Here is a 9,206-nt window from a genome sequence, read left to right on the forward strand (position 1 = left end):
AGGGAGGCACGCCACGCAGTTTGAGAAACACTATTAGCATACATCTGCTCAAAACCATTGCACAAAGAATTTTCTCTCATTGAGAAAAAATTATAGGTCTAGTCAAATGTTGTCCTTCAATTGGTAACCAGTTTATCCCTCCCCAATCTGATGCATTTGTCTCACACAAAGGCTACCCAAGCCACTTGTGGCAGTCATGCTGCAGGTTGGCCACTCCCAGTCAACACAGTGTTATAGCCGTGATGGTCCAGGCAATATGAAAAAAGCAATATTTGCTCTGTAATATCTTTTACTGGACCAACTTTTTAGTTGGGAGAAATGTTAAACAAGCTTTCAGGTACAAAATATCCTCTCTCAAGTCAGGGAAAGATGCAGAAGAATGAAGCAGCTCCACAATCAGTTTAGTTACAAAGTAAGCTTAAAAGGGCTGGGCTAAGTTCATGGAGGGGAAAAGACAACAGAAAGAATAGGACACAAATTCTTTACTCTCACCAAGTTGCAAAACATAGTAGAGGATGTTTGGTATTTTAACATGCTTCTGGGCTTTGCCAAATGGGACTGGAAAGGAAGTTTCCCCCCTCTTGTACCGACAGGTGCAGCGGGGTGGGAAGAGCCTCCTGCCTCAGAAGCACTGAGTGTTGGCTACAGCCAAGGCTGGAGGTTTTGACTGGGGTGTGCCAAAGCACCTGCTTGATCTATAACCTAGAAATCCCTACTTTGAAAGTGTTGCCCTACTGCCAGGGTTCACAGCAATCAGATTTGTGATGGTGAGAAAGTTGTGGGAGACCATATCAAAAGCCTTGCTGAAGTCAAGGTATATCATGTCTCTCCCCGCATCCAAAGAGCCAGTCACCTCCCTCAGAAAATGTAATATGGTTGGTCAGACATGACATGCCCTTGGTGAATCCATGCTGACCATTTCTAATCACCTTCTCCTCCAAGTGCTTAGAAATGGATTCCTTGAGGATCTGCTCCATGATCTTTCCGTAGACTGAAGTGAGGCTGACTGGTCCGTAGTTCCCTGGATCCTCCTCCTCCTTTTTCTTAAAGATGGGCACTATATTTGCCCTTTTCCAACCATCAGGGTCCTCTCCTGATCACCATAAGTTTTCAAAGATAACAGCCAGTGGCTCTGCAATCACATCAGTCAACTCCCTCAGCATCCTGGGGTGCACCATGTCCAGTCCCATGGACTTGTACACATCCAGCTTTTCTAAATAGTTCCTAACCTGTTCTTCTGCCACTGTCAGCTGTTCAGCTTTGGCCTTCCTGACTTCATTCCTGCATGCCTATGCAATACTCTTACAGTCCTCCCTAGTTGTTTGTCCAGGTGTCAACTTCTTATATGCTTCCTTTTTGTGTTTTAGCTCACTGAAGAGTTCCCTGCTCAACCAAGCTGGTCTTCTGCCATACTTGCTAGTCTTTCTGCACATCAGGATGGTTTCTTCCTGCACCCTTAGTCAGGCTTCTTTAAAGCACAGTCAACTCTCCTGAGCCCCTCCCCTCTCAGACTGGCCTCCCAGGGGATCCTGCCCATCAGTTCCCTGAGTTAGTTGAAGTCTGCTTTTCTGACATCCAGGCTCCTTACTCTGCTGCTCTCCTTTCCTCAGGATCCTAAGCTCGATCATCTCGTGGTTGCTGCTGCCCAAGTTACCATCCACTAATTCCCCATCAATTCTTCCCTGTTTGCAGGCAGCAGGTCAAGAAGAGCACAGCCCCTAGATGGTTGCTCCAGCACTTGCGTCAGGAAGTTGTCCCCAACACTTTCCAAAAACTTCCTGGATTGCCTTTAGATTGCTGTATTACTCTGCTAGCAGATGTCAGGGTGATTGAAGCCCCCTGTAAGAACCAAGGCTTGTGATCAGGAAACTTCCGCTAACTGTTTGAAGAAAGTCTCATCTATCTCACCCTCCTGTGATGGGTTGTGTACAGATCCCATCACATCAATAGCTATAAGTATCAGGGGATGGTATCTTGGGCCACAGGCTTCCTCTTAGCTCAATGCCCAGGTGGGCAACACCTGGTAGACGATGACCTAGGACAGCGCTGTTCTCAAGACCCACAGCTGTCCTGATGTTGCATCCATATGGTTCATTTGTTTAGTAGTCCAAGTCCATATGCCGCATCAATTCCAGGTAAGTCAGAGTGTCATATCTGTTCATTCCTTTTTCACTTACGCTTTCATTCTCTTATAGAGTATGCCAGCACACCACAATCCAATCATGCAGATCAACATTATAACTTCATATACAATCAATATTACTATGGGGTGCAACATTACATTTAAAACACCTGTTGCTGTGGGAGACCATCTCAGGAACGGCTCCCTAGTTTTTCAACTTTACTCAAAATTTTCATAATTTGTTCGTTATCATGGGAGACCTCAATGATCAATTGTTTGGCTCTTTTCTCATTTTCCTTCAGCATGCTGACCAATTCTGGATGCTGCAACAATTCCTGGACTACTTTCATTGACATCCCTCAGGGAACTGTTTCCAAAGCTTTAAACATAGTTAAAATAACTGTGTTTACATTAGATAGCCAATCATGTATATTTAACTCGAAGTCACACCATTCGATGCTCTTTACATTGCATATACAAAAAGTGGCATTATACCAATATATCTTATATTTAAACCAATTATTCACTTCAATTCTACGCATGCTATATTGACACAAACACATTCCTTATCCATTTGGTACACTATAGAATAGTTTCCTTCTTGAATGGTTGATCTGGTAGTCACATTGGGCCATGCATTCCTCATTCGATGCTGCAGTTACCAGGATGTCGTCAACATAGGAGATGGCATTTCCTTTGTCACTCTGGCAGCCGTTCCCACATCCATGCTACACACTGGTGGCAATGTGATGGACTGTTATGATACCCTTGAGGGAGCCTAGTGAAAGTGAACTGCTTGGAACAGAACATAAAAGCAAATTTATACGAGTGATTAGGGTTTACAGGAATTGCAATGAAGGCATTGGCAAGATCAAGTACAGTGAACCAAGTCGCCCCATGGGTGATACTCACCAGCACCTCCGGATGTTTGGCCACAATAGCTGCCAGGGCCGGAGTGCTTCAGTTTAACTGCCAGTAGTCTACAGTCAACTGCCAAGTCACTCCATCAGCCTTCATCACTGGCCATATTGAGCTGTTTACCAAACTGTGGGTCTCTGTCAACACTTCCTGCTCTGTGCAGGCCTCGATCATTTCCCGGCTGCTTGGCTCCGCTTCCCAAGGAAACCTGTATTGCTGCTGTGGCCTCAGGTCTTTTCCTTTCACCTCCACACAGACATCAATTTTTCCGCATTGGAGCTTGTGTGTTGCCCACACCTGCTTAAAATTAATGCCAACATCTTTATATCCCCTTCCCACTCTGGGAAGGTCAACGCCTCTGCAGTTTTCACAGCTGCACAACCTGTGTCAGGTCGAGATAACCATCATTTGATTTGGGCTTCCTGTGATCCTGAGGACCCTATTAGGAAAATCCACAAGCATTCCCCACTTCCACATGATATCGCTATCCAAGATGCCCACTTCACCCAATTTGAACAAACCAAAACAGAACTCTCCAATTCGGGATCCAATCTTTGCCCTTCTCGAAGTAGTGAACCCTACCTTCTGTTCTGAGCCATCAAAGCCTTCTAATATTATATCTCAAGCTGGTATCCACTTAGAGAATGGTTCTCTCTCATTGCTGACCAAACTATACATGGCACCTGTGTCAATTAGCATACATTGTTTGTGCCACAGCACTCCTTTATTAAAATCATCCTGAAAAGAAACTAAAACAGTAGGACACCCGCAGCTATCATAATGCAATGGTGCCAAATGATATTCAGTAAGCTGGGAACCAGGGAGTGCCGGGCTGTCTCAGTCTGAACTCTGATTGTCTGCCTTCAGAGGTGGGGGCAGACTTTTGCTGCCTTTGCCATTAGAAACATTCTGCTTTTTATACTCAGTGAGTAGCTCTAGCAGTTGGATGGTGGGAAGGCCATAGATAACTTCCCTACTGGTATATTTCAACAATTCCTTCCATACTGAATCTCTAAAGTCCAAATGAGAGGGACAAAACTCCCATTTCTCATTCTTTTGATAACCTTTATTGCCTGTTTCCATCTCTCTGGGATGCACTTTGCTACTCCGCGCTTTCCCAAAATCCCTATTTCTGACTGGCAGCTGCTGCTTAAATCCGTCAGACACACTCATTAATGTGCGACTGCCATCCCTGCAGTACTCTCTTACTGCCTGTGCTGTCACCTGTGTCATCAAAACGCACATGGTCTGGTCACTTCCTAAACACCTTTTCTTTCTGGTATGCACTCTCACTTCCAGGCCCCTGCTTACTTCAAACTCATATCCCTCGGTAGGTTGATTCATAATTTCATCTAAAGGAGCATTTTTAATGCCACCTCCTAAGTAAGTTTTCAATTGAGCCATGAAAGCCTTAACTAATGGGTGCCTAAATTCAGGCACGTCAAAGTCATATCTACCCTGTGGCTACGAACAATATTTTTTTCCTTTCCACATAGGCCTCGGGGCATTCCCCATTGGCCTGTTTTTCACTATGAAACAGCACAATGACTGACTCCATTGGAAAGAATAACTTTAAAATTTCATCTCTAATAGCCACACTGTGAATAGGCTTGCCTATTCCTGATGGCCAAAGGTAATTCTGCAATATCCTTGCTTTCCATACATTCTTGTACAATCTCCACTAAATCATCCAACGTGTAACCAGCACTCTCCCATATCACGGCCATTTTGGTCAACCACTCAACAGTATTATCCTTTCGAAGTGGCCCAATCCGCTTCCCTGCTGCTCTAACCTGTTCGGGCGTAAAAGGGATGATGGCTGTATCCACTGTATTACCCCCCCTTGCCCCTGGCCTAACCACTTCTTTGAATTGAATGGGGGCCATTGGTGCCCTCTCCTCTGGAGCAGCAGGTGCACTAGGCTGTGTCTCAACAACTTTCAATACAGTGTTCCCACTTTTTAAGCTAAAGGTGCTGTCATCACATGAGGAACTCAAATCACTGGAGCTCTCTGTCTCTTTCCTTGGCCCTGCATGGGCCCAATACCCTCTTTCGTACACTCTCAGCAGCCCCTTGAATTCAGCACCATTCTTTTCATAAATCTGAAGCTGGCCTTTCAAGTCCAAAATCCTTCTCTCACATAGATCATGGCATGGTGGCATTTCCTGTGTAACAACAGCGGCACACTCTGACAACTCCTGTATGTGCTGCCTTCGTGTTATGTGGAATGCAGCTTCCAGATCTTTCGCTTCTTGTCTCCAATGCTCTTTTGCATCTGCCTCTAATCTAATCTCCTTTTTAGCCACCTCTAAAGCTTCCTTAAGCTCTATGATTTCCTTAGCGTCCCTCCAGGCAGAGCCCTGCAGAGCTTGGACCTCTGCCTGTTGGCGCTCAGTGTTGTACTGCCTACATTGTTCAAGCGCTATGATTTTATCCCTTAGGGTTTTTACCAAACCCGTCTCTTTCCTAGCTTTGTCAGCCAATTCTCGCATACAAGTAAACAACCCTAGAGTGGCTGCTTTAATACCAGCCTTCTCATCCCTCTTCTTCTTGCTGAACCATGCCTGCCATCTCTCACATAATTTTTCATACACCAATTCGTTATCCATCAACTTGTTCTCTTTCCAAAATATCAGTCTCTTGGCAGGGAACTTCCAGGCATGTTTGTCCCTGAAGCGGGGTTACACTCACGCCTTGAAAACCTCAAGGTTTTCCCCTGGACCTCTGGCCTCAGCCACCATTGCTGAGCCATCCTTTTCAATAGCAGCTTCACTGCACATGACTCAGACACCAAAAGTGCTTGCTAGATGAAATGGCGCATCCTGCTTCTCTGTCTCTCTCAGTGACAAGGCACAACTTACTACTGTAAGCCACTCCAAAAGCACATCTAAAATCCAACAAACTAAACAGACCAGTGTATCCCCCCCACCCCCAAAAGATCTCAGCGAAAATACCCTGTGTGTGGTGACCCCTCCTCAGGTCAAATGTCCCCCGGACTGCCACACCACAGTACGATCCCAGCACAAAAGTCCAAATTACAATAATCCAAAAATTAACCACTTCATGCCCACCCAGGGACGCCAATCTGAAAGGCAGACACCACTGGGTGTCCTGGACGCTGACCACCTATGACAAATCTAAGAGGCGGAGTGTTGTTAGGCCTCCTCAGAAAGCCAGGGCCTTTCATGTGTTATCACCGTTAGCAGATTTTGGGGTCAAGGACATACATAGAGATACAGCCCACCCTCATATACCCTATAAATACACAGAGGCTCCAGTAAAGTTCAAAAGTATATTATAAACTCACGATCACAACAAAAACAAGATTAACAGTAGGAAAAGTACATAACATCAAACATTAACTATACACACTGGTTAACTGCATTGCACCATAACCAGTGAAGGGCCTTCACAGGCTCCCTGAGCTGGAGTGACAGTCAGGCCCTCAGTCTTTTCCCTCAGAGGGTCTCAGACCGATGGCGAGGGAAAGGTGATAATTACCAGTCCAACTGGTGATCAAGGTTCTGATCCAATAATGCTTTTACAAATAAGTATCCAATTATAATCCAATCCGATAGGCCACCCATCTCTCTCTCACTGCTACAGTCTCTGCTTATACACCTCAGACACTCAGGTGTGATCACCAACCAAGTAAGCTGGCACACCGTTCAAACCTCGAGTACTCTCAAGCATCCATATTCCATTTGCACTCCGAATCATGCCTCAGGATTCCTTAAATACTCACCAAAATCACACCATGTGTCAGTCATTCTTCTCACCAATCATACTCGTGTGCACGACACCCTACTCTTGTGCTCTCGGCACTCAGGTGCAGTGCACGGCACTCAACTGGACCACGCAAGCTACTGCACAGGCTCCCCACACGTAAGTGGGTCACTGACATCAAGGAGGAAAGTTCAGCTCTTCTAGAGGTGGGAAGGTTTGAATCAGTGTGCACATGCTCAGGAGGGATCTCATGTTATGGACCACATCCAGCACCTGGTCTGGTGGTCTATAGCAGACACCCACCATGACATCAGCCTTGTTGCTCTTCCCTCTGACCCTAACCCAGAGACTTTCAATAGATCTGTCTCCAGGTGTCATGCTGGAGCTCTGAACAATCAAATGACTTTTTTACATGAAGCGCAACTCCTGCTTCTCTTCTCCCCAGCCTGTCCCTCCTGAACAGTTTATACCCATCCATGACAGTGCTCCAGTCATGACAGCTATGCCACCAAGTCTCTGTTATTTCAATCATGTCGTAGTTCTGTGACTGTGCAAGGACTTCCAGTCTGTCCTACTTGTTTTTCAGGTTCTGTGCACACCTGTTTCCCCTCTTACCTCCAGGCCTGGTCTCCATCCCCTGGCAAAAGCCCTCCTCACTATGTCTGCAAGCTCATCTGTGAAGATGCTCTTCCCTCTCTTTGTCATATGGATCTCTTATCTTCCTACCAGTGTTTTTTCTTGGAACAACATCCCAGGGTCAAAGAAGCCAAAGCCCAGCTGGGATCATCATCTGTGCAGGCATGCATTGATCTGCAGGATGCATCCGCACCTGCCCAAGCCCTTCCCTTGACTGGAAAGATCAAGGAGAAGACCACCAGAGCCCCTATCCCCTTCACCCTTGCACCCAGAGCCCTTTAGCCACTTTTAATCTGCTCTGGGTCACCCCTGCCAGTATCATTGATGTCCACATGGATGAGCAGCATGGGGTAGTAGTCAGAGTGGGCTGCTAAGTCTTGGTAATCCTTCTGTGACATCTTGGATTTGGACTCCAGGCAAGCAGCAGACCTCCTGAGACAACAGGTCAGGCCAGCAGATGGATGTCTCTGTCCCCCACAGAAGGCAGTCTCCTACCACCACCACCCATTGCTTCCTCTCAATGGCAGTGATCTTGATCCTCCCAACCTTCGGGATGCCTGGCCTGGCCTCTCTCCACCAACAGAATGTGCTCTTGCTCCTCCTTCTCTGTTGTTAGGCCTCCATATCTGTTCTCTAAGCAAACTGCTACAGATGGAGATGAAGAGTTTTGCTTGATGCCAGAGATCACAACTTCCAGCTTCCTGGGAGTCCTTGTCCTCTTCCCTCCTTAGCGCTACCTCTGAAAATCCTTCCTCCATAGTCCTAGAGGTCTCATCCAGCATCAAATCAATAATGTTAACATGGCAGAGGGTGCTTCAGAGCTTTACCATCACCTCTTGTAGCTCTCTTGCCTGCTCCCCAAGGGACACCACCAGGAGGCACCACTCACATTGCAGGCACTCCCCTACCTAGCTGTCACTGGAAGGAATCTGCAAGCTGCAATCTCCACAGCATGAAACCAGGACCTGGGTGGAAGCCTCGAAAGTGAACAGTCCTGCCTGGACAGATCTCACACGTGAAAGCAAAGGAAGAACTGGCATTGACAGTGGTTCTGGCATTACAACGTCCTCCAGACATTTCTTTGGGTCTTTTAATCAATTGCCTCTCTCTTCCTGCCCCTTTTTCAAGCAGACTTTCCCTACCTAACTCCCCTGTAAACTAACTGCTGAGTTTTAGCTACTTACACTAAGAGCTTACCTAAAGGTTTCCCTTCTAAGAGGGGGCAGCAAGCTGACCTGCAAACTGCCCCGCTTGCTGCCCCTGGCTGCTCACTGACTGCTGTGCTTTGGGTTGAACTCAGTGCTGTTGCTGGGGGTTAGGCATGTTCTAAGCATGCCTACCAGATCAGTCCCTGAATCTATTTCAGAATTCAGGTGCCAAAAGGGCTTAAGCAGGAGGCAGGGACCAAAGACACTCAGCTCAGCCAAGATAGTGGGCAGTTCTGCAGCAGCAGAAATTTTAGACACAGTTAAACAGGATTTTGTAGATCTCTGACTTGTGCCTGTGTTCCTAAATTGTACCCACATTAAATTGCACAAAAACACAGTCAGACCATAATGTCCCATCCACAGTTTCTAGCCAAGTTACACACACTCGGAAACAGTTTACAGGATTAGATGTCATCCATGAGTTAGATGAGAGAGTATCTAGTTTGACAATCTCATCAGGGCTTAGGTGAAAGTTAGGGCTTCAAGAGTTCAGCAGCATCAGCACCTCAGTGCAAACATAGATACCCAGGAAACATTAGCAGCAAAATTGTAGGCACCTCCAAGATTAGGGGTAGCTGAGCTGGTGTTTAGAGGAA

Source organism: Gavialis gangeticus, unplaced genomic scaffold, assembly GCF_001723915.1.
Source record: "Gavialis gangeticus isolate Ggan-Ray unplaced genomic scaffold, GavGan_comp1, whole genome shotgun sequence".
Classification (NCBI taxonomy): domain Eukaryota; kingdom Metazoa; phylum Chordata; order Crocodylia; family Gavialidae; genus Gavialis; species Gavialis gangeticus.